Below are 14,926 nucleotides of genomic sequence, written 5' to 3'. Positions count from 1 at the left end.
ATAGAGAAACAAATTCCACCGAGTTCAATAAGATATTTTATGTTTCACATCTGTCGGGGGTACCAAGTCCCATACTTGTTTTTTTTTTATCTTAGAAAATTAATAAATATCTGGGTTACTTGCTAGCAAGACTGGCTTGACTAGTAACTAATTTTTAATTATTGTTAACAATGCTGAACTAAAGTTTGTTTTATACCTGTGATGCTTGATCACCTATCGATTATTTTACTACCAAACAATGCTGTTCACCAGTTAGGTTAGTTATTGCTGATGCTTGCTGTAATAACAATCAGTTGTTTTTATTTAACAACAGATCAAACTGTTACGTTACTCAATACCAATGCTTGTTGGTTCAATAGTTTTTTTTTTTATGTCACTGAAGTTTGGAAAATCGTGATGCATTTTTTTAAATTTGTAGTTCATATTATAACTTTATTTTTAAAGTAATGGTAAATATATGAGTTTTTTAAATCATAACCAAATCATTAATTAGTAAAGTTATATTAGACAAGACTAAAAATAACTAAATCAATATTAAACGCAAGTCATAGAAAATTGTTTTTAGTTCAAAAGAGAGATATCAGAGTGGTCTTTAACATGAGATTAAAATGATGATTAAATCACACTTAAATACCATTTAAATATCTATAGAAATCTGTTCAAATATTAGAATTATGCAAGTAAAAATTAGATTTTATTTGCATGACGTTATATTTTAAAATTGTTGTACTATACTTGTATTGATTTATAGTACCCAAAATCTATTTAGGAGGTTTGAGAGTACTAGTAAAAGATTCTGAGATCATGGTAATATATACTTTTCTTGATAATCTAAAACGAATCAAATTTTTTTTATCACTTTAAAAAAAAGGATAAACATGAAGATTATGTTATCTCGGAGGCTCTATCACGGAATGTACAAGAACTTTAAATGATACATTTTTTAAATTTAAATCGTGCTGAATCCAACGATACCCTTGTTTATGTGGGTTTGCAGTCAAAATCACGAATTTAATTCAAAGTTACCATTGTCAAGCTCGCTTAACACAGCCTCTAATGGCCGAAGGCCTGACACAAACTTTTGTCGATCAATTGACTATTAAAATGGAATGCGCACGCAAAAAGAAATTTGTACCGTAAAGCTGAGGTTATCATCTTCCAGAAACCGGGTGACTTTATAGTAGTTAGCTGTAAAAAAATGGATAACATAGCTAAAATAAATATATAGTATTTATTTTAAATATATATATAGTAATAAATATATAGTATTATTTCTAATTTTTAACTATTAGGCTGCCGTCACATGGAGCGCAATAGAGCGTGCGGCATAGAATCGTCCCCATAAGCTGATGTGTTAAGCCTATCTTGCTGCTACATAGACCTATTGTGCAGCAAGATGGACTTAACACATTAGCTTATGGTGACGATTACATCCTGCACACTCCATTGCACTGCATTTGATTTCAGCTTTGTATTTACAAAACTGAACGGTCAAAATATCTGAAAAAATTCAGTCGCACCCAGGACGTTATAAGGAATCAGTCATATAATTTTCATTATAATAATTTTCTTAGCCGTAGGAATCACTTTAACACAGACTCTTACGAGATGTTACCTTAATTGTTGATTACATGGACATAATTTATTGGAAAACACAAAATTACAAATCGTAACTTACCTACAAACGAACAGCCAGGGCTTTCCTTTTTTATTTCTTCAAATAATATGGCCAAATCTCCTTAACATTTGAAAAGGCCCGATTTTTTGTTGAAAGATGTTGAAAGATTACTCCTAATGATATTTCTAAGATTACTATTGGATTAATTCATACTAAGTTGCATTTAATTTTAAATGACATTACACGAAAAAATCTCTTTTGGAAAGTAATGCCCTACGCTGATTCTGTAGAATTTCAAAAACGTGGGTTACGAAATTCACATTTTCTGATAACACTACATCCTAACAACAAAATAATTTTACCTGAACAGATTGATGGTATTATATCAGCTAAAATACCTCTAAATAATAAGAAACTTCAAAAATTGGTTATTAAACATATGCTTCACGGTTCTCGCACTAAACAAAGCCCATCTTGAAATATATCCAATAAAAAATGTATCAAAAATTTTCCTAAACCATTTGCTGATATAACATCGTTGAAAAAAAATTGGTATGCCGAATATATCAGAAAAAATAATATCTTAGACAATCATGTATGTATATATAACCAAAAATAAACATAAAATTACAGTTGGCAATTCAATGGTTGTACTGTATGATAAAATTTCGTTAATAAAACACAGATGCCACATAAGCGTTGAATATTGTGCATCTATTTAAAGCATAAAATACATACACGACTACATTAATGAAGAGGGTGATAGGGTTTTTACTTGAATATCTACCATCAACATAGATTTTTACTTCCTCTAGAATTTCTTGATCAGAATGATTTAATTTTTTAATTTAAGTAGATTTTTTAATTTAAGTTCCATAGAGGCAGCATGAAGATTACAAGAATTTCCAATTTGTGGTAGGAGCCACAAGATTGTAAGTCTTGCTGTGCACCTCGAGAATAAACAAAAATTAATTTTTGAAGAGAATAAAATTTAAAAAATAATAAAGAAATGGCAGACGCATCAAACAGCTTGGTTGAGGCTAGATAAAATTGATAATTTTGCAACATCTTTAAAGTATGTTAATTTTTAAGAAAACTATATTTTTAATTATCGACTAGAAATTTGGGCAAAAAAAAAACAAGAAAAATGATAAATACTGCAATAAGTAGATTTAATACAGTATTACCAAAAGATCATGAAAGATTCTTTTGGAAATTAATATTAAATAAAAAAAGTGGAGCAACTTCATTTGAAGATTTAAAAACATATAAAGATATGAAGTATAAAACATTCAAAGATACTGCAATTGCTATCGGTTGAATCGAGTATGATTCACAGATTAATGATATTTTCCAAAAAGCTAGTACTGTTATGCTTTCTCATCGGTTGAGAAAATTTTTTGCATGGTTTTTAATACCAGAGAATGTACAAGATGATAAAATTTGAAATAAGTATAAGAACTAATTTATGAAAATTTTATTCGTGGTAAAAAAAACTATGCTCTTCTGGGCATCAACAAAATTTTTGAACTTGAAGAGAAGTCACGTAAATCATTAAATTTGCTGTTACCGATTAAAATTGACTTACAAAACAATGATGACGCAGAGGAACTTGCATTCTGTAAAAATATGTTCAATTTGACGTATGCTCAGCTATACAATGAACGAAAAAATATTTTTAAAATTGTATGTAAAAACATTAAGAAGATTTATTTTATAGATGGTCCTGGAGGAGGAAAAAACTTATTACACAAAACATTAATTTATTAAGAAAAAATTGGTCAATGGCATCGTCAGTACTACTATCAAAAGGTATAGCCAGTCATAGAACTTTTCGCTTACTTTTGGATTTAAATAATATTGAGACTGCGTTTTTAGAATTCGAATCTGAAAAAAAGAAATTACGTAAGAACGATTTGATAATTTGGGATGGGGCTTCTATGACTACGAAAAAAGCTTTAGAGATAATGGACAGAACTTTGCGTAATATATGCAATACACATATACATTTTAGATATAAATTAATAATTTTGAAAGGAGATTTCCGTCAAACACTTCCTGTTAGAAAAATTTTTAAAGATAAAAAAAAATTAGCAAATTAAAAGTTACTACATAAACTAAAACAACATTATTTAGTAGAAGCATATAACATGTTAATATTGTATTATGTTACAATTTTGTTAAAAATTATTAAAGTGAAAGTTTTAATTAAGGTCAACTATTTATAACGTTTCCCTACATAAGATCATCTTTTAAATTTTTTTCAGCGAAATTGGTTTACTTTTGTGATTACTTGTATACTAACTATGCGTACTGAGAAACCATAATTTAAAAGAATCGAATTTTAAGATTCTGTACTTAAGGGGGCTCCAGCGAGCACTGGTACCAACCCGAAAACTATTCGATTAGTTGGTATCACTTCTGTGAGTATATATCTATATATACGTGTATATATAAGCGAGCACCATCACCTATATATATGATGTGTCCGTACCTATGGTAAACAAACAGCAGCTTCTGTCACGTACAGAGCGTTTTATTTAGAATTAGTTTTTTTGTGTTATAAAAAATGAAAGAAATCACACATCACTGTAAGAGTCATCAAGACTTGCAGGATGCTGAAATGATTTTGCAACAGCAAAAAAGAAATAAAAAAGTAATTGATGATAACAAACAAAAATTAATTGTATTAAAATGTATTATTAATGATAAGATAATTTATAAAATGGCCAAAGAATCGATATCAATAGAAGTATTAGTAGATGCATATAAAAAAGATCCTACAAATGGCATCACCTCATTATTATCTATGAGTGTAAATAATAAAGTAAGAGTTATTTCAAATAAAAAAATTATTGACGCAATTTTTGATAAAATAAAAAATAATTGCAGTTAAAATTTTTCAATGTTCTATTTTATTTAAAAAAAAAAATATGTGTAAGTAATCTATAGGAGAACACGATTAAAAAAGAGTTACAAATGACATGAAACTTATGTAAGTACTTGCAGTGTAATTCTGAAATATTCAAAAGCGCGCGCCTTACAAACAACAAGATGGCATCCCGTCATGACCCTGCTAATTCAATGACTTGATCAATACTTTACAAAATATCTCAAATATTTCCAGGGTTACCTATATTTTTGAAGGTACCATCTGAAAGCTGAGATGTTTTTCTATAAAACAGTTACAGTCCTGATATGTAACTCCTCAATTATTGTTAGAAAATACCGATGTTTTCACGTTGCTCTATGAGAGGCTATGTATAATGTACGAACTTTGAGAGCAAATATCTCAAAATTTTCCAGGGTTAGAGGGGTAAATCAGGACACCGTTGGAATCAGCGTGTTTTTATCTATCAATTAAGCTACCTGTGACCTCTTAACTCCTCCCGCTGGAGCCCCCTTAAAATGTTATCTTATGAATATTAGAGTTATGTACTATATCACTACTATACTAACTATACGTATCAAGAAACCATAATTTAAAAGAATGGAATTTTAAGATTCTGAACTTAAAATCTTATTTTATGAAAATTAGAGTTATGTAACAAATAATAACTTTAACGTATTAGATAGTTGTTTTTTAATTCGTATACATAAAAAGGGATAGGTTTGAAACAGGCAGGTTCTTAGAGGAAAAAAGAATTATAAGCAAATACATAAAATTATAAATAAACTCTTATTCAATTACAATATCTATTAATGGTTTTTCTTTCTTTAAATTGGGCATCAGGGAGGTTTGTCTCGTCGTGGTTTCATAAGGCTACTGGTGGTGACTACCACGGTTTCTATTATTTTTTTACAACCTGATTTTCAATAAGTATGTGTGATCATATCATGTCACATGATTACACGTATTTATTTAAAACTTAATGTAAGAAAAAAATTAATCAAACAAAAAAAAAGGTCAACGCGCCTCAGATTGTATACTTATCAATATTTATATTAAGTAATAACTATAATTTCCGATTTTTGTACTCAATGTTGATAAGTATAAAATCAATCTATTATCATGCCTCCTGGGTAGTGTGAAAAAATAGATAACTATATACAGCTAAGAAATCGTTTACCGTGAGTCGTAGGAGCTGCCACTTGCGATTGCTAGCTACAGCTAGTTTCAGCTCATGTACAGTTTGTGTATAAAACAGCCTATCGATGGACTATAAACTGAGCTGCTACAAATCTGTAGAATCATCCCTCATATTGCAAGAATAGCTGGATCAGTAACTTATTAAGGGGAGTCGCACGGCGTGGTAAAGGGGGGTTTAGGTTGGCACTTAAAAATGTACGGGGAGGCGTGGTGGGCTCACAAAAAAATAAGGGAGGTATTCTATGGGCCATAAAATAGTGAAATTAAAGGAATTTTCTCTTATTTTGTTGGGAGCTGCGGGGGGGGGGCTTTGAGAAATATGCGGGAGGTCAGGGGGGCTCAGTGGATCTTCGGCTATAATTGTGTTGGATTAAAATATCACTGACAGTAATCAAATTGTTCTTATTCTGCGGGCGAGTTGCGGGAGGAGGCGGAAGGGCTGTGGGGGGCAAAGGAGGGGTAGTGTTAAAAGCCCCACGCTTATAACTATATAATATAGGAAGATATATATTTTACTGCACTACGTCCTTCTGTGGCCATACGGCACTTTGGGACTAAAAAGGGATGAGGATGAAAAGGGTGTAAAAGATGCCACTTCCCATTTGCCAGGATAATCAGTCCTGTGGGTGGGAAAACCACTAAGGAAAAACACATCCCGGAGCTGCCGGTATATTGCCAAAGTTTCGACCAAATGTCTTACGTCTAGAGACATGAGGCCTGAACTTCTGAACACCTTCCACTTATATTGTCAAAACGATAAGGAAACATTTAATTGATTTTAAAAATCACCAGCACAAGCAAACAAAATAATAGTGGAGCCCATCACCCATAATGGTCACCCGTCTAACTACCATCTGCACCGATCGCTGCTGAACTCCCCAGATCGACGAAACGGCAACTTAAAGAAAGCAAAAAAAGGTAAATATAATATTACCATTCAAGGACAAATTTTTCATAATGGGCAAAACACATTGAATTCTAATCTTAATAAAAAACCAAAAAATAATTAAATATACATATATATATGATGATAATGAAATTGCTATTGATCTGAGGTTTTAATCTATAAATGATAGTAAGATTTTTGAAAAACATGTCAAAACTTTGACAAAAATTATGAAAATCCAATAGCAAAGACGTACAAACATTTACATCAAATCACAAATGTAGAAAAACTACCAATTTATATAATTATTTTTTTAAGAAAAACCAGCCAGAAAAAACATACATATAATAACTTATTGACTGCAGAATGTGGTGCTATTATACTTTCAAACTCTAGACTTCCAAAAAGCTTCGAGCTTTGTGCATACCCACAAGAATTACCCGATAAATATCGTGAACTAGCATTTTTAAATAAACTATCTCATTTTATCAATCTCATGGTGTTTCCATTTTTTTTTTCCTTAGCAGATTTAGGAAAGTGTACTGGTGTTGCGGTAGGACCGCAGAGAGATGTATCAGGTCAGCCGCCGAAACTTCAGGGGATGGTATGAAGGATAGTGGTAGTGAATTTAGATACTGTTAGTACACAGCACAATTACAATTTATTCAATTTCACTCACCAAATCACACAGCTACATAACAAAAGTTCAACTAGGTGCAGTCGTGCACATACACACACGACCGACCGGCAGAGCATCCGAGCAATATCTGACCCTCGACAGCAGAGAGTCGCGCGCACATCTCTATCTCCTCTTTACACGCTGTATGCTTATACAGTGATGGGCAGCGCTTGCCTTACGCATGCAGACAGGTGCTGTCATCTGTGTAGTAGTATGAATACAAGTAATGGAGAGCAGCAAAATCATACGGCACACATCCACTCATACCTTTTCCTTAACAACTGGTTATTTTAAAAATTACTAAAATAAGAGTAAAAAACTAGCTATGTTACAATATTATTTGTACAGACTGTGTTACAGATAAAAAAAATGAACTTTCATTTATTATTATATGGAAGACGGCTAATACAACAATTTTTTATTCATTCTTACATCATCATTAAATATATTCAGGTAGACCAGATTTATTTATGAAAGTAACATGTAATCCTAAATGGAAAGAATTAAAGTTAATTTTACCGGAATTTCCTAAAAATACGACACTAAATGATCCTTCAAACATGACTGTTAGACTATCTCATTTGAAATGAATGTCAGTTTTGGATAACATCGTTAAAAACAATATATTCGGTAAAGTATTAGCATACGTTTATACCGTCGAATTCCAAAAATGTTATCTACCTCATCTACACATTTTAATAACTTTGCATCCTGATAAAAAAAATGATTACACCTGAACAAATTAATGGAATTATTTCGGCTGAACTTTCTGGTAACACAAAACTTACAAAATAAGTGATTAAATACATGCTTCATGGACCTCATGCAGAGTAAAGTTCTTGTATGATTAATAAAAAATGTACGATTTTCCAAAATCTTTTTCAAACGTAACTTCATTTCAAACAAATGGTTACCCTGAATATAGAAGAAAAAATAATACGTCCGAACAACATGTTTATAAATTTTGGAAAAAGATAAAATTTTAGTGGATAATTCTCTGGTTGTACGGTATCATAAATTTTTGTTAATAAAATACTAATGTCATATTAAGGTCAAATTCTGTGCATCTATTCAAAGCACAAAATATATTTATGACTACATACATAAAGATAGTGACAGAGCATACACAAAAGTTCAAAAATAAAAGACCAAGACAATGAAATATTTCTTGAAATTAACAGTTACGTTGATGCTAGATATTTAGGTCCAATGGAAGCAGCTTGGAGATTACAAGAATTTTTAATTTGTGATAGAAGTCATACAGTTGTAAATTTAACTGTTTATTTTGAAAACAAACAAAAACTTGTATTTAAAGAAAATAATATTGAAACTGTTATAGAAAACTTCGAAACACAGTTTACAGCTTGGTTCAAATTAAATAAACATGATGGATTTGCAAAATCCATAAAGTATGTGAACATTCCAGTATACTTAGTTTTTAATAATAAATTAAAGATTTGGCAAAGAAAAATAAATGTAATAATCAATATTGCAATAGAGAGATGGAACATTGTATTTTAAAAAAATCATGAAAGATTTTTTTTTAATTTGTATTGAATAAAGTAACTGATTCGACATTGTTCAAAGATATTAGAATATATACAGGAATAACATTTGAAACTTCCAAAGATACTGCAATTGTAATAGGTTTAATAGACAACGATAAAAAAATAGATGACATTCTTAAAGAAGTTATTGCTGTGATGCTTCTATATCAATGAGGACAGTTTTTTGCTTGGTTTTTAATTTCAGAAAACGTTCAAGGTAATAAGATCTTAAATAAATACAAAGAATTATTTACGGAGGATTTGCCTGATAATATTGATAATGAAGCTTTTTTACACATTGATGATATTTTAGAATCAGAAGACAAATCATGTAAATGCTATAGACAGTGCCATTTTAGAATTCGAGTCAGATGAAAAAAAATTAGGAGAACTTGATTTAATCATTTGGGATAAGGCTTCAATGATTCCAAAAAAGCATAAGAAATAGTTAAAAGAACTTTAAAAGATTTATATGATACTAAAAAATATTTTGGAAATACATTAATTATTTTAGGAAGTAATTTACGTCAGATTCTCCCAGTGATAAATAACGGTAATAGAAAAATTATAACCATACAAACTATTAAATCTTCTTTTTTATGGAACTCATTTAAAATTTTAAAACTGGAAATTAATATTCGTTCTAACGTTAAAGGATTTTCAAAGTTACGAAAGCCCACAAAAAAAAGTGTTCAGTTCGCTAAGAAAGACTACCATGTTTACGCTCCATTTTCCTTGCCATCTATGTTGAAATTCTTTCATGTCTTGATGGAATCTTTCACCTTACTCTTTACTGAAATTCACAAGATTCTGTGAAAATTTATCAAGGTGTGAATCGAGGAAGTGAAGTTTCAAATTCATTAAACAACCTAAATTTTTGAAGTTCTTGACCGTAGTTTCAACGATGCTCTTATATTTTTTATCTTTATTATTACCTAAGAACTTTGTTGCGACATTTTTAAAGCTCAACTACGCTGCCTTTTCGATAACATTTATACTTTTGACAAATTTTTCGTCTCTAAACAAATTTTAAATTTGTGGTGCATCGAAGATACTTTCTTTCAATTTAACCAAAGTTATGTTTTTGAACATGCTTTTTAAGTGTTTGAAGCAGGGTCCTTCTTTATCAAGAGCATTACCAAATTGTTTCACTAATCCCAATGTGATATGCAGAGGAGGTATAATAATTTTCCTGAGATCTACAAGAGATCGTCTGATTACATTGCTAGAACCAGGAGCGACCGATAATTTTGGTAGCCATACTTTTACTTTATAATTATTTTTCCGATCTTGTATGTCAAAGATGCATAATTAATACGTGTTCTTGGAGAAAATCTGAGTGTTGACTTCATGATACTTTATTTTGTTCAAGACCTTTTCGATGTTAGAGTATTTTTCTTTGAGAATAGTTGAATGAGCTAAAGTTAATGGAGCAAACCCATTCGTATTGTGAAGAACTGCTTTCAGGCTTTGCTTGGATGAATCAATGAACAACCTCCATTCTTCTGGCTTGTACGAGTTTATTCAAACTCGTTGAAGAGTCCTGTCACATCCGTATAGTACACTAAATTAGATTCCACAGTCAAGTATTGACGAAATGCTCCTTCTCGATTTCTATAAAATGTAACATTCACGTCTTTTTCTAATGCATTACAAGCCTTCAACTGTGAAGCTATTAATAATGCTGCATTTTTGGCTAATCCTGCATTTCTAAACATATTGTCAAGTTGAGCTTTAGAAATCATTTTTGGACTTTTATCTTTGCTGACGGGAATATTTTCCTCATTACTATCTGAGTCAAGTTCTTCTTCACTTTTATCCATTTCACTTTCTGTTTTGGCCACTAATTTGCTTCCCTCAACAACATTTTCTCCTTGAACATTGAGATTTTTACATTGTTCGTCGTGACCTTCATGAACTTGCATAAAATCAATTCCTTGTATAAAACTCTCTCCGGAAGCCTCACCTAACGTATTTTCGATTGAATATTTCTGTAGATCAACGACACTAGATACTGTTGCATACGATATTTTTTTTTTTACATGTCATATTTATTCCATTTAACTTTGTCATTCAGTAGTAGTTACTTTTGTCTAATGGTTTTTTCCAAATTGCTGGTTTTTGAAATTTTAATTTACTTTCACCTGGAGTTTTTTGGATTTATTCAACATTTTGTAACAATTGGTACATAGAATGTGTAGAACCCAGGTCATAGTTTGCCCTGATCCTTTTATTTTAAAGTATCCTTTGAATAAACTTTCAACCTTTTCAGTGATATTTTTCCTATGTTTCGTCCACACATATTCGGCGCACACGTAACAGTAACTATCGGAGTTACCCACAGTCATGATCAACCTGTTGCTTTGGTCCTGATGGTATGTCAGATTCATTGATATTATTTTTAGTACCCATAAAATTATTGTTTAACCTGCACGCTAGAACTCCTGTCCCAAATGCAGGTAAGTCCGTCGTCCTAAGGGTGATAACCCTTGTACCTCTCCAGGCCTAAGTACGAGGGCTTTCCGACTCTGACAAGGACAATGTCAAATCATCGTCGGACAAGCTACGGCAACATCCTCATGTTCGAGCACTCTCTGCAGGACAGCGCACCTCGCTGGCTTTGTTACTACGGAAGATTGGAAGCAAATCATTCTACACATCCCTTACGGGCAGTTTTCATCGTTCTCGTATCTTCCATAGTAGCAGGTACAGATGGTACAAATGCTGAAATCGTAAACAAAAGATTGTTCACGAGTTAATAAAGAAGCACTAGAAAGTAGTGTGTTGTGCATGTGTGTCTATGTGTACCGTAAAGTGTACAGCATTTTCTGCACAGATAGTACTTCATAAGTTCAAAATAACAACTGAAAGTACTTGAACCAAAATGCGAAAAAAGAAAAGTGATTTTTAATCAGTTTTCATAGCTGATCTTTGAAATTTACTCAACTCTTACTTTTGATAATACGTTTAGGTTCCAAAAATAAAAACTCATAGAAATACTATTGCATTTTTGTGAAGCGATTCGTATTCCCATTTTTTCGAGCTTTAAATACTAAAAACTCCGTTTTAGTAGTTTTTTGAGATTAAGTCTGAAATCTGCATGTCAAATCTCTTTTATCATGACAAATTTGGATGTAGCAGGTAATAATACATGAAGCTAATGTATTTGCGATGGGAAAAAAATCATATTCCTACTTTTTCAAGCTTTTAGAACTAAAAATTTTGTAAGTATATAGATTTATATATATAAATAGTAGTTTTTTTAGGTAATGTATGAAATCTGAAGGTCAAATATATTTCATCATGACAAATTTGGGTTTAGCAGGCCAAAATACATGAATATGTCGTCGGCCTAGTACAAGAACCCGCTATCTCAGTATTTTAGGCAAAAACTCGCTATTTCAGTATTTCAGGCAAGAACCCGCTATTTCGGAGTAAATATGACAGCTGGTTATCTTATACCATGCAAGTTAGTAGTCCCGTGGGCTATAACTCCTGCGAGACTATAGCTTACTTCAGTTTTGATTAGATGTAATTTTATTTTTATCTAAATGTCAACTCTTCAAATTATACGAGTTATTTTGATTGACATATACAATCATGATATTTTTTTTTTAATGGGTTTGTTAGAGCTGTTTTTGTACATATGAATAATAATTGCTTGAATTTTATTTATTACTATTATTTGGTTTCCAAAGAAAGAACTATTTTAAAATTTCATTTTTATTATAATTGAAAAAAGGCTACATGTATTTTAAGTCAGTTGAAAAAATAGAATTACGAAAAAAATAGCTATTGACCTTAGTTATAAAAATGACTACGCTTTAGCATGTAAGGTACACCTTTTTTACGTGCGCTTAGAGCGATAAATTAGATTACAATATACGTTATTATCTGTATTAAACTTTTCAACAGTTACGACTTTTCTGTTTAATACTTATTATTTACATGCTAAGTAAAAGCGTGAGGTACTGTTAAATAATTTATAGTTGATTTAAAACGATTCTCTAAATTTAGAGTTAAGCTAGAACTGTATTAAGAATATCATACCAAGAACTTATATTTCTTAAGAACTTTATTTAGCATTTTTATAGTTTTATTCAAAAATTCTGATTCATATCAATGATCCAAACTTGAACTAAATTTACACTGCAGGGCAATTTCTAAAGACAAGAGCAGTGCATGCGTTTAAAAATCACCGCGCATTTAACGTAGGGTCAAAGAAAACCGAGAAACTAAGACAATAATCAAATGTATGTAGTTAGTGTGCATCACTGCTCAGCGTACTGACTAAGTACATTCATTCGGCTATTGTCGTAGTCTCTCGGTTTTCTTCGACCCTACGTTTAATGCACGGTGACTTTTAAACGCACACACTACATCACTGTTGTTTTTAAAAATCACTCTGTAGTGTATGTTTCGTTCTTATTAAAGTGATACGAGTGAGTTAAGCTCTTAATAATTTAAAATTAGTGAAGTTCTTAATTAAAAATGTGTAGTCAACAAGCGTAATCTTGCGGTTTCTAATACGAATGTTGTTTTGAATAGTGAAAGTGCATCTATTGAAGTAATAATTATAAAATGTTATTTGCTTATTATTTGATTACTTGCAAATATGTGCAGTATTCTGATAACTCTGTGTTATAAAGAAGTTTTAATGCTATTCGAACGTTCTATGTATTAGTTTTTCAATTTTTGAACTCAAGACATAATCTAACAAGAGTATATGTGAGCAAATTTTCTGGAGGTATGTACAGTTTTTTATGTAAATGGAAGTATTACATGAGTTATTGTACAATAAGACCAGTTGATCGAAATTTTCATGTTATCTCTGGTTTTTATGTTACAGGATCAACATTAACTTCTAATTACGCTCTTACTAACATCAATTTTTCTGGTGCAGGCAGCTCTAATGTTAACACGTTTAATATGAAAGCATGTAGAAATATTTAGCATTTATCAAAGCCATAATGATTATCATCAAATGTCAAAAATTAATCCAGGTGAGATTAATGACTCGCCTTAATGATGTCAATTTTGCTACTAAATAGTTTAATAATATTAAGTTTGTAATGCTTTACTTGGTGCGGCACGGAAAAACGCCGGTCAATAAAAAATAAAACCAGTGCACCCTGTTTATATGCAACAACCAGACATCGTGGTGTTCATTTAAATATGTATAAGAGCAAAAAAGAAATCTGAGACTCGAACTACTCGCACTCACACTGTTAAATACAATTTGTTTGTGCACGTGAACATGGTATTCTGGTTTGATGCAATTGCATACCATTTTGCTTAAACGTTTACTTCAAAAATACAAATATGCGCATGTGCTAGGGCTTGGACGAGGGCCGATCAGCTTATATGGTAGTAGAAAGATCGGCCCTCGTCTAGGCCCTGGCGCATGCCCACACTTTACTGATATACTGTTTTAAACTTAGAAAAAAAACTAAGGAACTACACTATTCATGGACTAATCCTCAAACTTTTACCAAATACATTGGGTTTTTGTCTTCTTATATTAATTATTGAAAAATGTTTTTTCTGAAAAATAAAATTTTTAGTTAACTTGCGAATAAAAAATATTTTCGTATTTGTAAGAAAAGAAAAAATTTTTAATTAATTTGTTCTGAGTATACTACATATAGAAAATAGTTTTTTAAATAAAAATTTAGTAGAATAACATAAATATTATAGTTACAATTTAATATCATGCTTAAGTAAATAATTTTTCAAATTAAAATCATCTTATTTTTATCAGTGCGTCATGCTTTACTCACTTTACTCCCACGAGGAGGAAAAATAGAATTACAATTACAAACGTCAAATTTTGTTTATCCAATTCAGATGATTGCTGTGATCTCTAAATTTCTTTGAGGGACTTTTTCTCTCGTATCGAGTGAACTCTACTCTTATTCGAATAGATTTTCTCTTAAATTCCAGTGATCCGAAATTCACTTGATACGAGTAAAAAGTCTCTCGAAAAAATTTAGAGAGTAGAAAGTAATATTTGACAGCCACGCGGGAAAAGAGACCTTTCACTAACCACACGATGGCTTTTTTTATACTTTTTTCTTACTTCTGTTGAATCAAAAACGACCCAATT

The 14,926-nt window shown here is 31.1% G+C and overlaps 1 protein-coding gene across 4 annotated transcripts in view; it reads right to left on the bottom strand.

Annotated features, from left to right (window-relative positions):
* The window catches only part of LOC106637471 (PRL-1 phosphatase), a 410,453-nt gene that overhangs the window by 356,680 nt on the left and 38,847 nt on the right, over positions 1-14,926 (bottom strand). The window contains exon 2 of one of the 4 annotated variants that reach the window (XM_089591085.1): positions 1,679-1,791. The exons of the other annotated variants lie outside the window; for them this stretch is intronic. The gene's annotated coding sequence lies outside the window, so the exon portion shown is untranslated. The remainder of the gene's footprint in view (positions 1-1,678; positions 1,792-14,926) is intronic. 4 annotated transcript variants of the gene reach the window in all.

This window comes from Copidosoma floridanum, unplaced genomic scaffold, assembly GCF_036245765.1.
Source record: "Copidosoma floridanum isolate Cflo_tuat_1 unplaced genomic scaffold, Cflo_Japanese_pri ptg000013l, whole genome shotgun sequence".
In the NCBI taxonomy this organism is placed as follows: Eukaryota; Metazoa; Arthropoda; class Insecta; order Hymenoptera; family Encyrtidae; genus Copidosoma; species Copidosoma floridanum.
Note: the sequence above shows the minus strand (reverse complement) of the source record. Positions and strands in the feature narration are given on the sequence as shown.